Source organism: Panthera pardus, unplaced genomic scaffold (genome assembly GCF_024362965.1).
Source record: "Panthera pardus isolate Hobbes unplaced genomic scaffold, ASM2436296v1 HiC_scaffold_17, whole genome shotgun sequence".
Lineage (NCBI taxonomy): Eukaryota > Metazoa > Chordata > Mammalia > Carnivora > Felidae > Panthera > Panthera pardus.
Genome location: NW_026526732.1, coordinates 55,326,095 through 55,348,808, shown reverse-complemented (window position 1 = coordinate 55,348,808; position 22,714 = coordinate 55,326,095). Strand labels below are relative to the sequence as shown.

At 44.3% G+C, this 22,714-nt stretch overlaps 1 protein-coding gene across 1 annotated transcript in view; it reads right to left on the bottom strand.

Moving 5' to 3' along the window:
- The window catches only part of RTN4IP1 (reticulon 4 interacting protein 1), a 150,352-nt gene extending 130,453 nt beyond the window's left edge, over positions 1 to 19,899 (bottom strand). Inside the window, exon 1 of the mRNA XM_053904611.1 lies at positions 19,760 to 19,899. The gene's annotated coding sequence lies outside the window, so the exon portion shown is untranslated. The remainder of the gene's footprint in view (positions 1 to 19,759) is intronic.
- Positions 19,900 to 22,714: the final 2,815 nt, after the last annotated feature.

Here is a 22,714-nt window from a genome sequence, read left to right as displayed (position 1 = left end):
TTCAATATGCTAGTATAAAAGAATAATTTTATATCCTTGGGGGTAGGCAAAGATTTCCAAATCAGGAATTGTAAAGCACTAACTATAAAAAAATTTTTTTTAATAAAAAAATGGACAATCTAAAATTAGGAATGTATTGAGGAGGGCACCTGTTGGGATGAGCACTGGGTGTTGTATGGAAAAAATTTGACAATAAATTTCATATTGAAAAATAAATAAAATTAGGAATGTCTGTTCCTCCAGATACCAGTAAGAGAACAAATCACAGAGAGGGAAAAATTATTTGTAATACATAAAAAGATCTTGTATCCAAGCTATATAAAGACCTACAAATCCATAAGTAAAAACTGACAACAGAAAAAAAATGGGCAAAACACTTGAACAAGCACTTCACAAAAGAGAAAATATCTGAAAATACGTGAAAAGGAGCTGAACCTCATTAGTCATCAGGGAAATACAAAAAAGATATTATTAAATAAGATATTATTAAACCAACCAAAAAGCTAAAGTTTAAAAAGATGTAAAATATGGACAATATGGAACAATAGGTACAACTGCTTTAGAAAATTGTTTGGCAATAACTACTAAAGCTGAAGAGACACCTACACCGTGATACAGCAATTTCACTCCAAGGTATACAAGCAAGAGAAATTAGTGCATTTGCTCACCAAAAAGGTGTACAAAATGAAAACAACTCACATGGCCATGAATAGTAGAATGAATAAAGTTGTTCTATTCACACAATAGAACATTATTCAGCACTGAAAATGAACAAATGACATTAACCACTGACAAATCCCACAAGTATAATGCTCAACGAAAGAAGCCTTTAGGTGAGAGGATGAGGAGTGGAACAAAGAACATCAACTCTAAGAAATTTTCTTCATTTTATATAAAACCATGTCTGAAACAAAAGTGAAAAATTCCAGCATTTTTTAATTCCGGGAAAAGGGAACACAGGTGCTTGTTACATTATTCTTTGTACTTTCTAGAATTTAAAAAATATTCACCCTCCTCAAAACACAAAAACAAGCCAACATGTGATATGTGAGCAGAGATGGTAAGGATGTCCATACTGAAGCCTATTTTTCCTCTCTGCTAACACCCTTATTTTTTTATGCCACACAGTTTAATAACTAATTACTCATTATTTTGCCTCACTGGCTAATTGCTTCATGCATATTATTTTTGCAACTCAAACTAGATTGTAAATTCAGGTCACAGACTCAGTTACATTTCTCCAATATTCCCCGATAGTTCTTGTATCAAGAAAGGTACATCTTGAAATAATCAATAAACATCTGAGTGATTTATGTATTGATTGGCAGAAGTAAATTTGGTAATCTCAGGCAAGACATTTACTTAACTTTCCATGCCACATTTTCCCATTTGTATGAATTCTTTCCTGTGCACTTGTATATTCATCCCTATATTTCCCTAAGATTTTACTGTAATAGGCATTAATAAATATTTATTGAACCAAAAAATAATAATTTTAGGGGTATTCCACACACAAATTCATACTTTCCCCACATGGCAGATGCAAGAAAATTTGTTTTCTTTTTGTCTTTTTTCCTTGAATCTGAGTAGGCTTGATCAAAATCACCCACAGTCCACATTACAAAATCATCAAGTGCTTGGTGAATATCTTTATCTTAGCAGATATGAGCCACTCGCTGAAAGAAAAGTGAAATCGCTTTTACCAAGAATACGTGGTCAAAGTATGTTGTGATTCTGCTAAACTCACCGGGAAGCTGGCTCCATATAGCCGACCTTTATCTAATGCACCCTAGGGCTCTCCATCCTTTTCCAGATAACCACTCCTCCTGCCTCCAAAGCCTGTTCTGCAACCTTTCGGTACTTTGGAAGCCACCACACCCTATCTCTACCAGATTCCTAGTCTTCTACAAGTTCTGGCAGAATTTTAGTAAAATACACACAAGGCCATGAGCTTCCAAAACCAAGCTTGGGGCCAATCCCGTTCCTTACAACTGTCAGAACTGTAGTGTCCTTATGTCCTCAGATTCCCATGAACCCACTCTTTGTGCTCCAAACGTCTGGCTCTTGCAATGACCCTTCACCTTCCACGGCCCCAGCCAGCTCTAGTTTCCTGGCCCTTACCTGTTTCCTGCTTCAGGTTCACAGCCACAGCTCACACTCAACTTGTTTCCTCTCTGTAAAATCCTTGGAGATTGGGAGACGGCTGAGAAGACCCTGGAAGCGACTTCTGGTAAAGCTGACAGGACTCAGTATCCCCCTCGACTCTCACCTTTCACTGTCCATGCCCCAAGCTCACTGCTTTTACCTGGGCTGCACGATCATGATAGCCACCCTCAGAGCTGCGTGCAGCTGCCCATGCTCTCCCAGGCCTTCCCAGCTCCCTGCTTCTGGGCTTCCTGTGAAGTTCTGCTTCCGGTCCTCGGCCTCTTCCATCCTTGACCAGCTTCACCTGCCCGAGCCTCAGGCCCTTGGTGCAGCTGGCTCACAGGCTCGCCAGATGCACGAAACTTTAAGCTCCATCTCTTCCACTGGCCATTGAGCCTGGCAAAATGCCAATATTGTCATAGAAATAATACTTTAAAGTGTTATTGTTAGTCACTTATATTTTCGCATGAACAAAAATAGGGAAACTAAGTTCTGATAGGAGTAATTGAGCCCTTGGGGTCAGAGAGAGGACAACTGTGAGGGATGGGAAAGGGGAGATTGGAAGATATTAAAGAATAAAATAGCTCCTTTGCAATTTTGCATAAAGCCTCCGAACGTTGGTAAGCAAAATAAAGTTTGAGCAACTGAATTTACTCATTGTTTATATTGGCTCACAGCAGTGATCTGAAAAGCAGCTGAAACTCTTTCCCATCTACAGGTTTCTGGTTGTTTCTACATAGTCTTGACTTTTAGGCCATTTATCCTGCACCTGTTATAATGGTGCCTGGCCCCATTCCCTTCCCTATTCAGCCTTTTAGGGCTGGAGCTGGGAGCCACCAGGCAGAAAGAAGACAGAGCCAGAGAGTCCTTGAGGTTGTAAGCTGAACCTTTGCCGAATCCCTGGGGAAATTTGGAAGGGAGGTTGTGGAAACAGCAGGCATTTGTCAGCCCCTTGCTTCTTTCACCTACCTGATCTCCTGACAACCATTTTAGCTGAGCCCCTGGGCCCCAGGCTCGGGCACTGTCTGGATGGGCAGGATGGCCAGGGGTCTGGAGAAATAAAGGCCTGTCTTGACAGAAGAAGCTTCATTAATTTGGACAAGAAACACAAAGATAACAGTGTCTTCAAAACTGCTATGTACCTGGGAAACTTGCTTGTAAACAAGATATCCCAAGAATATGGATTCTTTGCCTCCCCCTCACACTTTAAAGGGTCCAGCAGGCAATAAACACCAGTTAATCAAGAAGAAATTATCCATATTCCTGCCAAAAATTGTTTAACTTGAATCTAATCACAAAGAAAACAGGCAGATCCAAATTGAAGGATGTCCCACAAAACAACTGGCTTGAAATCCTCAAAAATGTCATTATTAAGACAGACAATAAGTCTGGGTAACTGTTCTGGATTAAAGAAGAGAGATGTGACAGCTAAATGCCACGTGTAATCATTGGATACTGGGTCAAGGGGAAAAAAAGATAAAAAGGACATTATTAAGATGATTGGGGAAATTTGAACTTGAACTGTATATTAAATAATAGAATTTCACCAATGCTGACCTTTCTGAGTTAACACAGTACTGATTGTACCATTGTTACATAGGAGTATATGGAGCATGGATCTCTTAGGAGATACACACTGAAAAAAAGCAAGAGTTTAGTTTTGGGAGGTCTATAACTTTCAACCTCTCTGGGCTCATTTCCTTGGTCTGCAGAGCAGGGACTATAATATCTGCTTCACAGGGTTTGTGGTAAGGATTAAATTGAGGACAGTGTGTGCAAGTCAGAAGTGTGCATCACTCTTCCTGGGGCCTTTACTGGTGATAAATGGAGGACAAGCAGAGAGAGTTTCATTTTCAGCCTCTTATTTTGCGTTCAGCCTCCTCTTCCAGGGTTTCTAGGCACCCCCCTACTTTTCTAGCTGGAAGCTGGCATTTGAAAGTGCATAGAGCTGGACTCTGGACTTGGCCTGGAGGTCCCTAAATCCCCATACACACCTGTATGAAAATAAGCTCTAAGGAAGACCTCTTTCTCTGTGCCTCCCTGAAATGAGATTTCTTACTTCCCCCCCCCCCCCACATCCCTGTGTTTCTACATTTATAATCCTGAACACTGGACTTTTGTTCAATTTAGAATTCATTTTGCTCTGGGGAAATTTATAAGGGCTTTGAGCCTGCAGCTCAGATTAAGGGAAACTAGAATGTTTGTGGACTTTGCTGGTTGATGTTATAAAAGACAACCACAACCTTCCACATCACCTCTCTCAGGTGGCTCTCAGGCCAGGGAGAGTCAGCAAGCATTAACTGAGCATCTACTGGATGACTGGGGCTGGGCCAGTACTATTTGGTAGAAGGAAATGGATGGCAAATTGTCTGCCCTCAAAGAGCTTACAGGAGGAGGAGATATACTTTACAGAAACAATAAAACATGAAGCATCACTCATGGCGAAAGCAAATACTTTAAAATCCTGAGTTCAATAGAATCATTTCTTAAAACGACTGGCACTACTATGAGTCTTGATGGAAAGAAGCCAAAGCCACCTCCAATCATGGGGAATGCTATCATAGTCATTCTTTACCAATCTCATGCCATGGACCCTTTGACAGTCTGGTTAAGCCTGTGGAGCCCTCACAGAATTTTTTTTTCCAGAATAATACTTTAAAATGTAGAATATAATCATAAATATATATGGTTATGTATCACATATCAGTTTTGTTGAGATAAAACTATTAAAATAGTTTTTTTTTAAAAACCCTAATTTGTAATGTAATAAATACGCACTTCTGAGTTAATGCATTGAAGCTCTAGCAATGGGTCAGGTAACTACCAAAATTTTGAAGTAGTGATAAACATTAATGATATTTGAGATCAGACCTGACTTATTCATTAGTCACTGTAGGTACAGTGCCTAAGCGACCACAGGGGCCCTAAAAATGTTTTCATTTTTAAAGTCCAGAGAAAATGTAAATTTGAGGCCAAAGAAAATGCTTTAATATATACTTATACATTTGTATTTATACTGCAGTAGCAAAATATAGTTTTCATGGAGCAAGAGATCCACAAAGGCAAAGGTGCCTAGGGCCTATGAAAATCATTATGAAGTGCTGTTCAAGATATTTCCAACAACCAAAATATGATATGAAAATAACCATGATTTCTCTTAGGACCAAGTCACAGGTTCTACTAATATTGCTGAAGCTTGTTGCCTACATTCATAACGGAAGGAAATATTTTAATGTTAAACGTACAGTTTTCATGGACCCTTGAATTCTATCCTCAGACCTCTTGGGAGTCTGTGTACCTCAGGTTAAGAAGGCCTGGGTCACTTAGGAAGCTGTTGGCTGTCATTGCCCCAAAAACTCTAACTCAAAGAGGCTTAAACAATATGGAAATGCATTATCTCACTCAATGGCAAGTATAGAGACAGGGCAGGTGTTAGAATCTCAACGCTGGAGTTTTCCATCTTTCCACTCAGCCATTTTCAGTGTAGTTGGTAGTTTCCTGCCTGAGCACAAGATGGCTACACAGTGTCCAGTTGGAGCATCCAAACATGGCCACGTCCATTAGTGAAAGAAGACTTTTCAGAGGTGTCTGGGCAGACCTCTTCCCCTACAACTCATGGTCCACCCCAGCTAGTTGTGGAAGAGACCATAATGATTGACTTAGTCAATTAGAACTTACCCTGAGCTGCAGTCAGGTCACCATCCTCTGAGTGGGGGACAGCTGGACCCCTAAACAGGTCTGAGACAAGGGAAACATGGATATATGCAGAGGCCACCAAATATGGTCAGCTATGGAAGCACTGGGTCCAAATCTGAATCTTGACATATTTGGGCAGGTAGAAAAAGAAGGAGACAGTTAGGGAAAGCTGTATAAACCAGAAGGCAAAATAGAATGCAAAAATAGAAACAAGCTTGGGGACTGGTGTCCAGGGGGATCAGTAAGATTATAGGCTGAACTAGGATACATGATAGAAGTTCACAGGAGTGGGAGACAAAACTGAAGAGATTGCTCCTTATGGAGAGCCTTAAAGACCAAAGAAAGTTATAACCAAATCCAAAGGCTGTAGACAGTTATTATGGGTTCCTCAGCAGCGAAACTGTGAGTAGAGAGCAGTGTTTTAAGAAAAGCCAATCTGAACCGAGACACCAATTTTAGTGTTTTTAAAATTTCAGATTCTATTTTAATTTTATTCTTCTTTTTGGTAAGCCTGGGACACAGAACCTGGAGATAAGTCCATTTCTCTTTAAATGTGATATTGCCAAGTGAAGCTGGCCTGCCAGGGAATGCAACCTGCAATAACAGACGAAACTAGTACATGCATTCTAGATTGTTCCCGTGGAATGTGGAGTCCACTTGAAATTTGCTACATCAATGTCAGGGTGTTTTCCCTTTCAGGAAATTTGAATTTCTTATTGGCTAGAAAAATTGTTGACTCCTAAACGTAACACCATCACTGCAGGACGAGCTGGAAAGGAGCCTCATTCTACTCTTCCTCTCTCTTGTCTGCTTCCCCACCATTTGTCCCCAGCGGAAGCCTTTGTCCTTTGAGGCCCAAGTAGGAGCTGCACTGCCTGTACCTCCTGCTGGAACCTTCTCACCTCAGCCTTGGCTCAATAGCCCACCTGGGACTTAGTCCATGGTCAAATTCAGCACATCCTGAGACCCTCTGGGAGTGGGGACTGCCAGGGCAGAAAAAAAGTATGAAGGTAGCTCTGCCCAAGCAATTTACTCCACAGAGCAGATTAATTTCATACTGGAAAAATCCATATGCTTAGTAATTATCTAGACTGGGAGAAAAGTACCAGTTAAACTGATTGCCACATTTAAGAACGGAGCACAGAGAAAAGAAATCTGGGAGTTTTCCTTCAGCTATTCTAAATCAGTATTTGTGTAAAATGATCTTCTAATCTGTGTCTTTTGCCCTAACCTGGCTTGTCAGCTCCTGATCTGCATTTCAACCCTGATCTTCAGTGGCTCTTAATTGCCTTCCATGAGCCTGATGGGGGGGGGGGGGGGGCGGGGGGGGCGGGGGAGGTAAATCTCTTTGAAATCCCCTACTCACACCCCAGACACCAGCTACACACAGCAAATCCCTTGCACTTCCCCAAAGGCCCCATGCTCTCTTGGGCCTCTGGGCCTTCACACGTACTGTTCCTCCTGCCTGGAATACCTTCTGCTCAGCTTTTCTGCCTGGCTCATTCTGGATCATCCTCCAGAACACAGTTGACCGTCCGTCTCTTTATGATATTCCTGCCACCATGCACAATGAGGTGCTTGTCTATGCCTTGCCATAGTCCTCACTGGCTGTGTCTGACATTGTATTGATCCATTTTCTCATCTTTCCCATGCTAGGTTTAGTGGAGATCTGGGCCTTGCATCCTTGTGCCCCTGGCTCAGGTCCTTGTTATCTTTTCCAGAGACTTCTGCAGGCACCTTCATAGTAGGTCTTGCACAGTAGGTCCAAGCCCCTCCCTCCCCCCCCCCCCCCCCCGTTCCTCTCTTTCCCACTTCCAGAGTTCTGTCTAAAAACATTTAATTCCTCCTTTCTTCTCTCTAAAAATCTTCTGTTGCTCATCATTGCCTGAACTCTGAGGCCACAATCATTCAAGGCCCTTGCCATTTGGACCCCAAATTTCTCTTCTACAGTCTTCTTCCACCATTTTAAGCCATATAGTCCATGCCACAGCCAGGGATGCCCCAGAGGGCCCATGAAATGTCTCTCCTCTACCTTGGCTCATGGGGTTTCCTCCTCCATAACTGCTAGGCAAATCGTAGGTGAAATGTTACCAGTTAATTCCCTCAATCCCATTCTGCTCAGCTGCTCTATCATTGCAGGCTGAGCTCCTGACTAGAAGCCTCAGCTGCACCAGCAGGTGGCAGCTGGAATTTGTTGAGTTGTCTTTGACCTTGTGCTCTGAGCCTGAGGTGAGCCTAGGGAGCTGAAGCAGCAGTGGTTACTCCCCAACACATCTCTCCCTCTCTCTCTCTCTCTCTCTCTCTCTCTCTCTGTAATACACACACACACACACACACACACACACACACACCTCACTGACTCTCAACACACCATGATGGCCCTTTAAAAAGGGTGACCAATCTGCCCTAAGCATCGGCCAACCACTCCATTCCTCCATGTCACTGGGCTTCTGTCCTGAACCCCATCTAGTATGTCCAGCAGTGCCTCCTTGGTGCTCTGTTACATGCTCTGTCACAAACCCTATCAGCCTCAGGTCATGGATCCACCACATGCAACCTTTGCAAATGATCCTTTCTATAGAGGTGTCTTAGTCCATTTGCGCTGCTATGGCAAAGTACCATAGACTGGGTAGCTTATAAATAGCAGAAATTTATTGCCGCTTGGGCTGCAAGTCCAAAATCAGGGTGTCCACATGGTCAGATTCTGGTGAGAGCCCTCTTCTGGGTTGCAGATGGCTGTCTTGTCATTGTATCTTCATGTGACAAAAGGGGCAAGGTAGATTTCTCAGGCCTCTTTTATAAGGGCACTAATCCCATTCATGAGAGCTTCAGCCTTATGACCTCATCACCTCCCAGAGGCCTCACACCAGCTATCTGTAGATCTAGCTCCACATAGGAGAGGCTCACGTTCCTCTAGCCTCTTCCTTTTCTCTGGCTACTGTGCTTCACAGAAGAGCCCAGTGTTTCCAGCTTCTGCTGCCCTTCCAAAAATGCTGGCTGGGGCAGATGAACTCAGCACACTGCCCAGGGCCATGTCCTGGACTCTCAGCATGCAGAATAGAACAAGCCAGCATACCCCAGGGACTCTCATGGTGCCTCTTCTAAGCACTCTCCTTGGTTGAAAGGCATTCCCAAAAATAAATAAACTGGGAAGTATTGCAAAATATTATCTCTCTCATAAGTACATCTGAGTGTTCCTGCCAAGCCAGAGTCATGGGAATTTCCTGACTATATCTCTCTGGGCCCTCTTGCATATTTATACCCAGTGGTCCTCAGCTATAGTGATAGGGATTGAGCCAGTTTGGGGATCTGGATCTCCATTACTGGAAGATTACATTTTTTTTTAAGTTTAGGTGGATATCTTACTATTAAAGAGAATGCTGAGCTAATACCACCCATTATTTACCCCCAAGGAGCCCAATAGGTGTAGTAACAAAACTGGCTTAGAAGCTTTCAACTCCCCAGTCTGCACACATGACAGTGATAGAGAGACAGGTTCATAGACAGGCTGATAAAGCCTAAGCTTTGAAGGTCTCATTTCCCAAAGGGTTTTCCAAAGCTCTGTACCTAATTTTATATTCATTTTTTTGTAGCCAGGCTTCCCCAAATAATATAAACATCGAGCCCCAGAAATCTTGGATTGACCCCTACTTCCACATGCCCCTTTAATGTGTGTGTGTGTGAGAATTTCTCAAGGTCTATGTCATTGGTGGAATTGCTGGGTCATTAAGTATCCATACTTAATTTGATTAGCTAGTGCCAGATAATTCTCCAACTTGTGGTCCTACCAGCAGCAAGAGGACTCTCTATTTCCACACCCCTGCCAGCACTTGGCATTATCCAGCTAACTTTGCCAATCTAATAGCTGTTAACCTTACAATTTAACACACCCTCAGAATGTAAAGTGATCTCTATCATTGCTTTAATTTGCATTTCTCTGATTACTAATGAGCAGTTTCTTTCCTATCCTTTTAAAGCTTTGGGGTTTCCTCTTTTGTAAGTTATCTGTTTGCATAATTAATGTATTTTTCTTTTGGCCCACTTTCTTTTCTTGTTCAATCGCAGGGCTTTGTGTATTTTAGATGCCTTTCCTTTGTCACTTTTAGACATCATAAATCTCTTCTCCCCATCTGTCATCTATCTCTTAAATTCAGCTCAAGTGTGGTGTCACTTGTTAAAAGAAACCCTTAATTTTGATGTAATCAGATCTATCATTTTGCTTTATGGTTTGCACTTTTGAAGTCTGGTTTAAGAAATTTTTACCCATTCCAGGTTACCACACTTTTTTCCTGTTAACTTTATAGTTCCACCTGTCGTATTTAGGTCTCTAATCCATTGGAAATCTCTGTATATGGGGTTAGATGGGGATCCAAATTTATTTTCCTTTTGCTACCTATTTCACCACCATCATCTACTAAACAATCCATCCTCTCTCCCTATTGGTCTGTGATGCCAACTCTGTGTTAGGTGAAGTTCATAGGTAAACATAGGGCTACCTATGAGCTCTACATTCTGCTTCACTGGCACATTAAAAACAACTTCGTAAGTGTCTCAATATCTGTTAGGCAATTTCCCCCTCTTTATTCTTCTGTTTCAAGATTGGTTTAGCTATCTATGGAACTTCTTTTTTTCCCCAAACATTTTAGAATAAGTCTATCAAGTTTCAAAAAAAAATTAAAACTAGGATTTTGATTGGGATGCCATTGAATTGATACATCAATTTGGAGATATTTGACATCTTTATAATTTAAGTCATCCAGACCAAGACCTAATATGTCTGAGGTGAAAGAATTATGAGAATAAATTTTAGATAGATATGAATACATGTCTTTGAGAGGGCCCCTGACTGTCCTTACCATCGGCCTCCTTACTCGAGTCTGGGAGGTGGGGCAATAAAAACACCATGTTGGTCAAAGATGAAGCAGGAGCAGAGGGGGCTATGTTTCACTTCCCTGAATGTGGACCAGGAGCTCTGCAAGCATATGAGAGCTGGCCCTGCCTGGCATGGCACCAGCAATGACTGAGTGAGAGGTGGAGGGAGTGTCTCAAAGATGCCTACTCTCTAGTGAGGGGAAGAGAAAGCAGCCAGGTGTGCCTAACTATCCAAGTATCACAAGCTTGCGGAGCCAAAGGAAAGTGAGACTGACATCAAAAGAATGCAAACACGTGCACTTGCTGACTGGAGACCATGGTGAGACTGGGGGCATGGATAGTAGATGCCAGCCCGTGACTGTGAGGACAAGATGCGACAGCTTCTGGCTAAGAAGATGCCAGTGGAGGGCAGAGAGTAGTAGTGAGCCTGAAACTCCTCTCGACATTGCCTAGGTGCTGCAGCACTTTCTCTCCATCTGCCTTAGAACTCCAGGGAGAAGGGGTGGGGGGCACAGGGAGTCCAGATCTTCCGCATTTGTGGATAGCAATATTCTCTAAGGAAAGGCCACTAAGAAGGTACTCTGCTTTTCGGCTCTGGCATTGGCAGAGCTCAGAGCATGTTCTGCACAGTCCTCTGGGACCTCTAGTTCAGGCAGGTGAGGAGCCTCTCATCCGCTCTAGGAAACCTGAAGGAGTGGGGGAAGGCTGCTTCTCCTCTGAAGAGAACCACATCCCATGAGATCTTTGGGCATCAGCCATTGTCTCTGCTGTCCCTGCTGAGGGGCCACTGGTCGTAGGTCCAGACGGTGTCTCTTCCCAGCAAGCCTCTTCTCTCAATCTGCTGTATGCTGGTCAACCTCCCCTACACTCCCTTCAAATAGGGTCTCAGGAATTTTGACTACTTTGCCCTCATGATTCTGGGTGCTTGTCACAGAGCCAGCTCCAGGCCTTTCTCTCTAGGTTCCTCCCTTGACCACTGTCGCTCTGATGCTCCTATACCATGAGGGATATGAAATTTCTATAGGAGGCTCAAGTCTCCCCAGGACTCACCCTAGGTGGGAGACCCAAATCTTTCCACCCTGGGAGTCGCCACATTTATCTGAGGCGTCTATTCTATATCCTGAACACCCAGTGCTCAAGTAGGGCAGGAAGCAGGGACCTCATACCTACATCCATGTTTTTATCCTGTTTTGGTACAGCCCACTAGGCAAAGATAGCTCTTACATTTCTAAATGGCTGAAAATAAATCAAAAGAGTAATATTTTGTGACATACAAAATTACATAAAATGCAAATTTCAGGGGTGCCTGGGTGGCTCAGTTGGTTAAACGCTCGACTCTTGATTTTCACTCAGGTCATGGGATCGAGCCTTGCATCAGGCTCCACAGTGGGCATGGAAACTGCTGAAGATTCTCTCTCTTGCTCTTCCTCTGCCTCTCCCTCTGCCCTTCCCCTGCTCACTCATGTGCATGCTTTCTCTCTCTCTCTCTCTCAAAACAAAATTTAAATTTCAGTAACCATAAAGTTTTATTAGAAGACAGCTATACTCACTCATTTACATATTGTCTGTGGCTTTTGTGTTCCAACAGCATATGTGAGTAGTTGTGATAGAGACTGTAAGGCCCACAAAATCTAAAATATTTACCATCTGGCCCTTTACTGTAAATATTTGCTGACCCTGGTCTAGCATGAATCTCCCTCTCCCTCCCCATCCTGATGTCCAGCCAGGGCCAGCTGAGGTAGCAAAAGCCACCACTGCTCTTAGAACAGTGGGGGAAAACAGATGGACCAACTTCTACCTCTAGATGGACAGCCACCAGAGAAGGGACCGTGACTTTCATCATTGTGTTAGGGGATCAATACGTATGCCTCCTCTGGTAATTTTCAATAGTCCCAAGTTAAAAATTTCCCTTCATAACCAAGCTGATGTTTATATACCTTTGGGAGAAAAAGTTACTGCTTTCCTGTAATAAATTAACTTATCTTCAAAGTTACAGAAGAGTGAATTGATATACCTTTCAAACAGGAAGAGGAACTCAAACCAGTTCTGGTTAATTTTTAGATAAATTGATTAGAACCACAAACTTGGGTACTAAAAATAGTGAGGACAGTCCAAAATCAAAATGATGTGTGTGTGTGTGTGTGTGTGTGTGTGTGTTGATTAGTTCAACAAACTGGAATGAGAACAGGAATAGGACAATTTACTTTCTCAAGGGACATTTTGAATCTGATTAAGGATTATATTTTTAAAAATTAGCCGTGTGTCTAGAATCTCATGGAGCAGGAAAGGCTTGAGGGGTGGGAGCTAGGAAATGTGACCATCCTTTGTTCAACTTTGAGAGCCAAACTGAAGACATTGCAACATAAGATAGTAATTGCATGAACTTGACTGTTCACTGGGCTTTCAAATATTCTTTTCTTCAGGCTTCAATTACAGAGAACCTATTGCTTACCATGTGTTGTATTAGGGATCAAAAGCTACAAAGATACATGCCAACCATCTTTGCACACACTGAGAATCGTCCAGAAAGATGGACGATTTTCTTGGCCATAGGAGCAGATTCAGGCAGACTAGCCTGGCGGGGGCGAGGGGGGGGTATTTTTTATTTTTTTGTAAAACTAAATGCAGAACATTACCGGAGTTGGTCTTCCACAGACAGCCAGGAACAGACATTGGACGGGGCAGGCTCACAGCGTTGGGACTGGGGAGCTACTCTAGTTTCGGGAAACTTCTGGGCTTCCTGGCAGGAGCTAGAGGGTCACACCCATTGCCCTGGGCTTCTTCCCCTTGGCTTGAAACTCCTCTCTTCCACTGCTACCACTCACCCATAGTTTCAATATTTTGTACTTTGGGCTCATTGTGATCCCATTGGGGCCTCACTCTTCCTGTTTCTAAGCATCCTACCGCATCTTTTTTTCTTGACATTTTTCTATTTAAATTTCAGAGAAACGGAGATTAACCCAGTTTTTCTGCGTGTGCTCCAGGTTATGAAATGAGTTGCTGACCAGCCTTTTGATTAGCTGCCTGTTGGTTAGTGTCTCCCTCCCTCGCCCCCACCCGCTGGACCAATCAGTTCTAGGAGCGGGGTCATAAGGGGCAAAGCACAACCACTTAAAGCTGCTCTTTTAGGTTTTCCCGCCCCTCCCCGCCCCCAGCAGGGTAAGTGGGAATGACAGATAATGTGAGTAACTTGTTTCCCATGGAGAGAGACACATATAAAATTAACCCTATTGCTGTGATAACACTATGAGTCAAATACACTGTGCAAGTTTGGCATCACACATGGTGGGATAGAAAAGAACCTATAACTAGGTAGAATTAGGGCAGCAGGATTCGTTATCCCAGGGGTAGCCAGGAGGATAAAATATCCAATGGGGTTAGCAGCTTCAGGCTGTGTATTGTATTCCAAGGGGTTCCTGACAGCCAGTGTGGCAGGATGGCATGGTTCTGGGCCATGGTTGCCCTGAGAGCCCGTGATTGCCTGTACCTTGCCTGGGGTATATTCTAATTCTACAGGGAAGAGCAACAGAAGCTAGGCAGAATCTCCACGTTGTCTGAGGTTCAGAGCAGACTCCCAAGACAGAGTTTCACTCTATAGAATGAGGTGTGTGTGTGTGTGTGTGTGTGTGTGTGTGTGTAAGGGGAGAACATTGATACAACTCTGGGAAACATATCAGCCACAATAGCACAAAGGGTCAGTGTGGCACAAATAGCTTGAGACCTCTTTGTTTGTTTTTCTTTATTTTTTTAACGTTTATTTTTGAGAGAGAGCAGGGGAGGGGCAGAGAGAGAGGGAGACACAGAATCTGAAACAGGCTCCAGGCTCTGAGCTGTTAGCACAGAGCCTGATGCAAGGCTTGAACTCATGGACAGTGAGATCATGACCGGAGCCGAAGTCAGACGCTTAACCAAGCCACCCAGGAGCCCAGAGACCTCTCTCTGTGACATGGCTTAGGCTCCTGACCATTATGGAGTGGGTCAGCAGTGCAGGGCATCCATGTCAGATCTGAGAGACTGGAGAAGCTGGGAGCCAAGAGGAGTTTGTGAGGGTGACCTTTCAGCTGACCTTGATATAAATATTTATCAGAAACAAGAGGAAAGTGAGGAAAACTTCCTTGGTCAGTAGAACCAAAAGGTTCTGGGGCCCATCAGACAACTTTCCTTTGGACCCACAATTATGTGCACAGCCAAGCCTGGAATATATTATACTCCATTACAATGCACAGGTTGAGGTCCACCTGGGGAAGGAAACCAGTAGACAAAACCCCCCCGGATGGTTAGTAAGAACACTGGAGGAGGATAGCCCTGGGGAGCTAAGCAACTCTTCATTTTCCAAGAGCGGGGCCTCATGGGCCTTTTTAATTGCTTTTTAAAAGTCTGAGTGGCTTCTATTGCTTCCATTAGTTCATCTTGACAAAACTATTCAGGTGGTTACTCCGAGTGCTTTAACCATCTTTATCTGGAGTCAACAGCAGAAATTTGACTAATTAGCAAAATGGATAGAAGTGACTTCTGTTGGCAAAATTAGCAATCTGTTAATTAATATAAAGGAGGCTAGCGCTGGGCTTTTGAACCAAGTGGTATTCAAGACAGGTGGGTTGGCTAAAACATTAGGGGCGTTCCCCACTTTTATGAATGCTGAGTATCACACTGTAACCAGCTCTTCAATGGTCACCTTTCAGAAATCAAAGGCATGATTTGGAACTTGTCCTGTGTTCGGCCATGAAGAGGGACAATTCTGGATGCCTAATGTTAACTAAATCTGGTCTTTAGGATATTGTCCTATCATTGTCAATATAATTTTTCATGTGAAATGTGGACAGAACACCTAAAAGTTCAGAAGGCTGGGACTTTGCTGAGCTTATGGAACCAACTGCTTTTGAATGTTTTTGGATCTTCTTACTAATAAATGTGTGTGCATGACAGCCATTTGGTCTGAGACCTGCTTTCGTTGTCATACTGTAGTGGGGCTGTGGGGAGATGGGGATAATCAGATCCCATGACATTCTTGGCCAGGAATAGGCAACCTCAGTGATAACAAAATGGGATGTTATTGAGGCTAGGCAGCACTCATTCATTCATCCATTTGGCAAATATTTCTAGTATAATTTCTATTTGCCAGGCACATGGTCCACACTGTGGGTACAATGTTGCATGAGGCAGACATGATTCCCCTCCATCCCCTGCTAAGAAGCTTCCAGCCCAGGAGGCAAGCAATCAAACAAGTAATAGCAATCAGTGGTAAGTATCATAGCAGGGGAAGGAAGTATAAAGGCATAGGGATATGGAGCAGACAGAATATACAAGTCTGGGTGATTAATGCAGTACCTTCTTTTTTCTGGAAAAATTCAAGTGCTGGAATCGACCCCACAGGCAACTGGACAAATGCCCAAGGGCACTGGTGTGACCTGAAGCTGTTACAGGGTTTGCAGCTCAAGGACATTTTTGAGCTCCCATGGTCACCCTCCTCCCATCAGTTTGGGGCCCCATGGACACCTGGCCCCCTCCTATTTTTATCCCGGAGGACATTATGGTTCAAATCCATACGATACAGTTGGCAGATTTAATCCCCAGAGACTGCAGCACAAAAAGGCTCAATGACTTGCCCAAGGACATTTATTGAGTCAACAGTAGAAATGGGAACAAAACTCAGTCACCTGACACTGGGGCCAGCTCCCCTGGCCTTGACACATCACCTAACAGGGAAAATAATCTTCTGAAGTATCAAATAGCACTGGCCTTTTGATGAGTGAGCAAACTGAGGAGCAAATAATGAGAAAAGTGGGTGTTGAATTTCCTTTAACATAACCCCTTTGGAAAATACAGTAGCGGATGCAAGAAGAATGTGACGTATGTTATAAATGAAAGCAAAAATCTTTTAAAATAGCCTTAGACAGCTGATAAACAACCATAAGGCCTGGCTCTGAGTGTCAACCCAAAGGAGAACAGAGAAAAAAAGAATCAAATGTATAAGATGCCAGAGTTCTCAGGCAGGCAAGATGAGTGCTCATGATTCATGATTTTTATGTAGGTGATTGAGTGGTCCTTTACATCTTCTTGTTTATGGGGATGGGGGGAGGTAGTTTTTAAACACAGATCATTTAAGGGTAGTCCCACTTCAGACTTTGATAAGCTGACTCATGACATATGTGGATGAAATCACGGTTGCCTGAATTCTTTTTGGGATGAGAGAAAACAGTATCTGCATTTGAGAGTGGTGGATCTATGATTCACTTCCCTCTGCAGCAAGAAAAGGGCCCCAGGACAAGCCTGGCCTGCCTGCTATGGATCTATAGCTCACTCACACCAAACCTCTGTGAGAACTGCCAAAGAATGGGCTTTTACATTTTATTTTATTTTTTTAAGATTTATTTTATGTTCTATTAATTTTTTTTAATGTTTATTTATTTTTGACAGAGAGAGACAGACTGTGAGCAGGGAAGGGGCAGAGAGAGAGGGAGACAAAGAATCCAAAGCAGGCTCCAGGTTCTGAGCTGTCAGCACAGTGCCTGATGTGGGGCTGGAACTCGCGAACCCCTAGATCATGACCTGAGCTCAAGTCAGAGGTTTAACTGACAGACACCCATGTGCCCCTTAAGATTTTATTTTTAAGTAATCTCTATACCCAATATGGGGCTCAAACCCACAACCCTGAGATCAAGAATCACAGGCTCCATCAACGGAGCCAGCCAGGGGCCCCAGGGTTTTTGCATTTTAGATTGTAAATTCTGTGAAAGTAAGGAAATTGCATACAGAACGCCATACTAATTTTCTCTCAGGTGGAATTTCTATGAGTTTCTGAAAAGATCATGGCTTCCCTTGGCCTCAGACAGGGACAAAATGGTTTTGCCTCCATATAGGCTCTGCCCCACACTAAATAGTGCTGTGTTTGTTTCCCAGCCCCCATAAAATAGCAGTACCTAGGATTAGGTTCCTCCGGTCTTCCTTTAACAAAGCAAGGCAAAACAAAACAAAACAAACAAGAAATTGAAATGAGTTTCCTTAATCACTCTCAGTTTGAAAAAGGAAAGAAGTTTGGAAAAGAAAAGGTTTTCCTTTGACAGTGCAATCTGCTTGTAGAATTGGTTTATTGAGCCGTTTTTGTTTTTGTTTTTTTTTTAATGCTTATTTATTTATTTTTGAGAGAGGGAAGCAGGGAGGGGCAGAGAGAGAGGGAGAAAGAATCCCAAGCAGGCTCTGCGCTGTCAGCACAGAGTCTGACTTGGGCTCAAACTCACAAACTGTGAGCTCTGACCTGAGCCAAAGTCAGATGGTTAACCAACTGAGCCACCCGGGTGTCCCTCAATAAGGCAGGTTTTAAGAAAAATAAATGCACATTCCTTGAGACCAGATTTACCTTATAAATCTACCTGACCCATAGTAAGTGCCTACAATAAGTAATTATTAAATGGATGGATGGATGAATGAGTATTCTTCCTTTCCTCTACTGTTTTATACAATTAGCATAAAAAATTTTTTAAATAGATGTACTGGGGCACCTGGATGGCTTAGTCGATTAAGCATCCAACTCTTGATTTCTACTCAGGTCATGATCCCACAGTTGTGAGTCAGGCTCCATGTGGGGCATGGAGCCTGCTTAAGATTCTCTCTCCCTCTGCCCCTCCCCTGTGCACACGTGCTCTCTCTCTCTCTCTCTCTCTCTCTCAAAATAAAAATTAAAAAAAAATAATCAAATAGATGTGCTTATAACAAGTGTTATGACCTACGTTGGCATCCCATGAATGGGATTTGAATTTCCTTCAGTGAAACATGTAAACCTAAGACAGGTGCACATCCTGTGGAGAAAAATGGGTTCAGGATGAACTCGGAAAGGAGGAAGCATTATGGTGACAAGGAGACGGCTGTTTTGCCTACCTTAGGTATGGAGCTGATGAGAAATAAAAGCTCCCAGGGGATAGATGGTGGCAGTTCTGAGGTTTGCCTGTCCAGAAGCTGCCTTTCTGGAGTCCAGGCTAATCTGGGCTCTGGGTGCACCATGTTCTAAAGGCACTAATGATCCCCACTTCATATTTCATCTTTGTTCCCAAACACCGGGCAGCTCAGGAGAAATAGGACAGGAGCTCCTGCCCAGACCACTACGTAAGTACCTGCACATTGAGGCCAAGAGACGGAAACAAGCCCCTGCCTTGGCCAGAGACAACTTGGACCAGAGGTACAGGTTGTACTTGGTTAATGGTGACCTAGACTCAGGGTTAACCCTTGTTTAGCTGTCCATTGTTGGGAGGCCTCTCTGTTCGTGGAAACCCACACTTAAGTCTCTATGGAACAAAAGAAAAGTTACGGTTGGAAAGAATCAGCTTACTCATCACTTCTCTTTCAGATGAGGAAAGGGAGCAGAAAAGAATGGAGAGTCATCTGCGCTGTGACGAGACAGCGGGCATCAGCTACCAGCAGCCTCTTCCCTGCACCACAGGCCCCCTGCTCGCTGGGTCTTCCCGGAGTGCTGCAGTGGGCACTGCCACTCCTTACAACCCAGCAGGGATTAACCCATTTTCTCAGTCGGTTTTGGAGAACACTCAGGGTTTATCATTGAAAGAATGGAAAGAGCAAAAAGAAAAAAGAAAGGGGCTAATTTCCTGAAGATCACACAGCTCGTTGGGCTGAAAGATGAAGACCCCACCTCTCTTCTAATATATTGCCTCCCTCGGAAGGTGCCTGCTTCTCCCACCTGTCGAAGCACACCCAAGATACACCAAGTCCGCTCTCTGTGTGGCTCAACACCGCCTCTTTTCCTCTTGCACACCTGGTGGAGGCTGTTGAACGGATAAACAGACAACCTCATCTGTAAGTAGGTGGCTTGGAATCCAGAATACATTTTCCAAAGGAAACGACGTCATAAGAGGGTTTGGGTTTCCTGGGCCTGCCCACGAAACTGAATTAATCTATCACACGACTGAAAGACCATGTATTTTCAGTAGGAAATAAGGGAGAAAAGAAGTAGAGTTACCATATTAGTCATAAAACAAACAGCCAAAAGAAAAAAAAAAAAAAAAGAACCAGAAATGCCTGCTCGGGCCGACCTTACCCGCACAGCCCAGCTCCACTCGGAAGATGAAGGCGGGCCGTCTCTCTCTTAGATGAGTGATTATACCTCGAAATTAGTGACTTCCTTTGCTAACAGCCGAATCTCTGACAGCTGTTCAGATCAGCCAGGCATACATTACTTTCATCTTTAATAAACAGGCGCTCTGAAGTCAGTGGCTGGTCTCCATGGCAACCAGATCAAGTTTTCCACTGATGTCGGGGACAGAAAGGAAGAAGGGATAGATCACTTTTGCTGAGGGGCAGAGGAAGGCAGGGTGTGGGAAACAATGCACTGCCTTCCATTTCCTATGCGTCCAGCTACTCACCCGGGAGAATGGAGAGTCACTGCTTCTACATTTCACCCACGCACAGAGGAAGAGGAGTCCTCATCAGTGATATAAAAAATATGGAAAAGGACTGGGTTGGGCAGCGTAGCACAGACCAAGGCCTGAACTGCCAAGGAGCCCAATGCAATTCGATCCAACTGACTCTCATTTACTGTGTGTGCCTGGCCCTCTGCTACCCGCCGCAGGGGTTATTTACAGGAGGAGAACGCAAAAGTGAGGAGGGGTGACAGCAAACATAACAGGGACGGGGAGGAGAGCAGGGCAGGCTCTCACGGCCCCTGCCTCCACTGGCCCAGGGCAGCTGCGGCTCACAACACCTTCCACCCTCGAGCTCAGCCATTCTGGAGCGCCAGCCGGGGTGACTAGCAGCTGGTCGGGCTGGAATCAACAGTTTGTTGCCAGTTCGCTGATGCGGCATCCACTGAGACTTGAACACCTGGGACCCACAGCATTTCCACCTTCTCTGAGCTCTCCCTGGTGGGAGATTGGTCTGCGTGATTGAGATCTGATCAACTTTCTTAATCCAGACTGAGGCCCGGGCATCCTGCCTTGCTCATGTTTGCCTCTTCCCTCGGGCACCTGAACCACAATCTCCTGTCCCCAGGAGGACTCCCGCTGTAAATGTACCAGTCACTGGGAACCACCCTGACGAGACTGCTCAGTTAATTTCAGCCAAGGTTCGCTGCCGGAACTGTCTGCTTCTATGCCCCAGCAGGAGTGTGGACCCTCTAGGTGACTGATTGATGCTTGCAGGAACTAAGCCTATTTGCTGTGGGCCCCTGAAGACTGGACCTTTGACCACGAGCGCCCCCCTCATGTTACCATCCCGAGGCCTGTCGGCTTCTGGCCCCAAGTCCTTCCCTCTCCCTACAAACTAGGGCTGCTGCCAAAATACCGGAAAGCCTTATTTCTGAGCCTGAGTGGACACAATAGAGGTGGTATTTGAGATGAGTCTTGAAGGGTAGCCAGGATTTAGACAGCAGAAGAGAGGGCTTTCTCTGAAAGAACCAGGGTCCTTGATAAGAGTCATAGGTAACGGTGTAATTAATCTCTTCATTCACATCTCGATTAGCGAATGCCAACTTCCTGTCCCCATTCAGTAGGTAAGGGTGCAGGTAGTCCTGGTTGGAGGAATCAAGTCCTGTCCAGGCTCCTGTATGGTCAGGTACTCACTCACAGTGATCTCCTGGAGTTGGGTTGTATAAATACAATCAATACCCTCCTAGGGTTCTTAAAGTGCAACTAGACAGCCAAATTCCATGAATAGGATGAGAGTCGTCCCCCCTTATCCACGGGGGATACGTTTCAGGACCCCCCATGGATGCCTGAAACTGCGGAAGTACCAAAGCCCATATACACTGTTTTTTTTTTCTATACATACATAACTATGACAAAGCTTCATTTATAAATGAGGCACAGTAAGAGATTAACACTAGCCAATAATAAAACAGAACAATCATAACAATAGACGGTAATAAAAGTTATGAGAATGTGATCTCTTTCTCAAAATATCTTATTGTACTGTACTCACACCTCTTGTTCTGATAAGAGGATAAAACGCCCACGTGATGAGATGAAGTGAGGGGAGTGACGTAGGCAGTGTGATGTAGCGTCAGGCTACTACTGATCTTCTGACAATGTCAGGAGGAGGACCATCTGTTTCCCAACCCCGGCTGACGGTGGGAAACTGAAACTGCAGAAAGCGAAACGGCGGATAAGGGGGCCTGTTGTATAAGTAAAATTCACTGAACGTATTCACTCTTTATTCACCAAATAGATGAGGCTGAGGGGCAAGCAAGGACGAGTCATGAGAGGCTCCGGTATGCAATGGTTAGGAGCGTGGACTTTTAAAGGGGATAATGTTGAGCTGTTAAACAATTTTAAGCTGGGGAATAGTATGATCAGATGAGGTTTTAAGAAGACCACTGCGCCGTTGTAGGCATAGCGGACGGAGTGAAAAGCTTGGGAACCGAAAGGAAGGAGCCAGGAGGCCACTCACCTGCCCAGATGCTCCATGAGGGGCAAGGGGACGCGCAGGCTGCAGGTGCCAAGTGCCTTGCTTCTGGTCCCTTTCACGTGCACTGTCTTTGTTTTCATTTGACTTTCTCCTGGGCTCCCTTTCTCTCCCCTTCCCCCTGCTGGATCTTCCATCAGTTCCCCACGGGTGTTGCCCACACCCACTCTCTCCTGTGCTTTTCCATTCTCACCCTCACTTCTGCATCCCCTCTCCTGGCCTTGCTATTTCCTGCTTTCTGTTCTCTTCTCAGTATGGAGGGAAAGCTGCCCACGAAATTTCCCTTCCCTCTGCTTTGAGGAAACGACCATCCCCAGGAGGCAAACTTCTCTTATCAGTTGAAAACAAGTAGGCTGATTTTTCCATCCAAGGATCGGAACACCGAAGGCTGTTGGCCACACCAGTGAATTAGCAGAAATGTCTATTAGGAATTTATTGTTCAATTCTACCCTTTCAGTGTGGAATTCTCTGGGAGATTCTCTTGACCCTCCCTTGACCTGAAATACCTCCTCTACTGATGCCTGAAAGCCCACCATTAAGCCAGTCATTCCTTTGTGTTAATTATTACTTTCTCCCAATGGTTTTCCTTTGAACA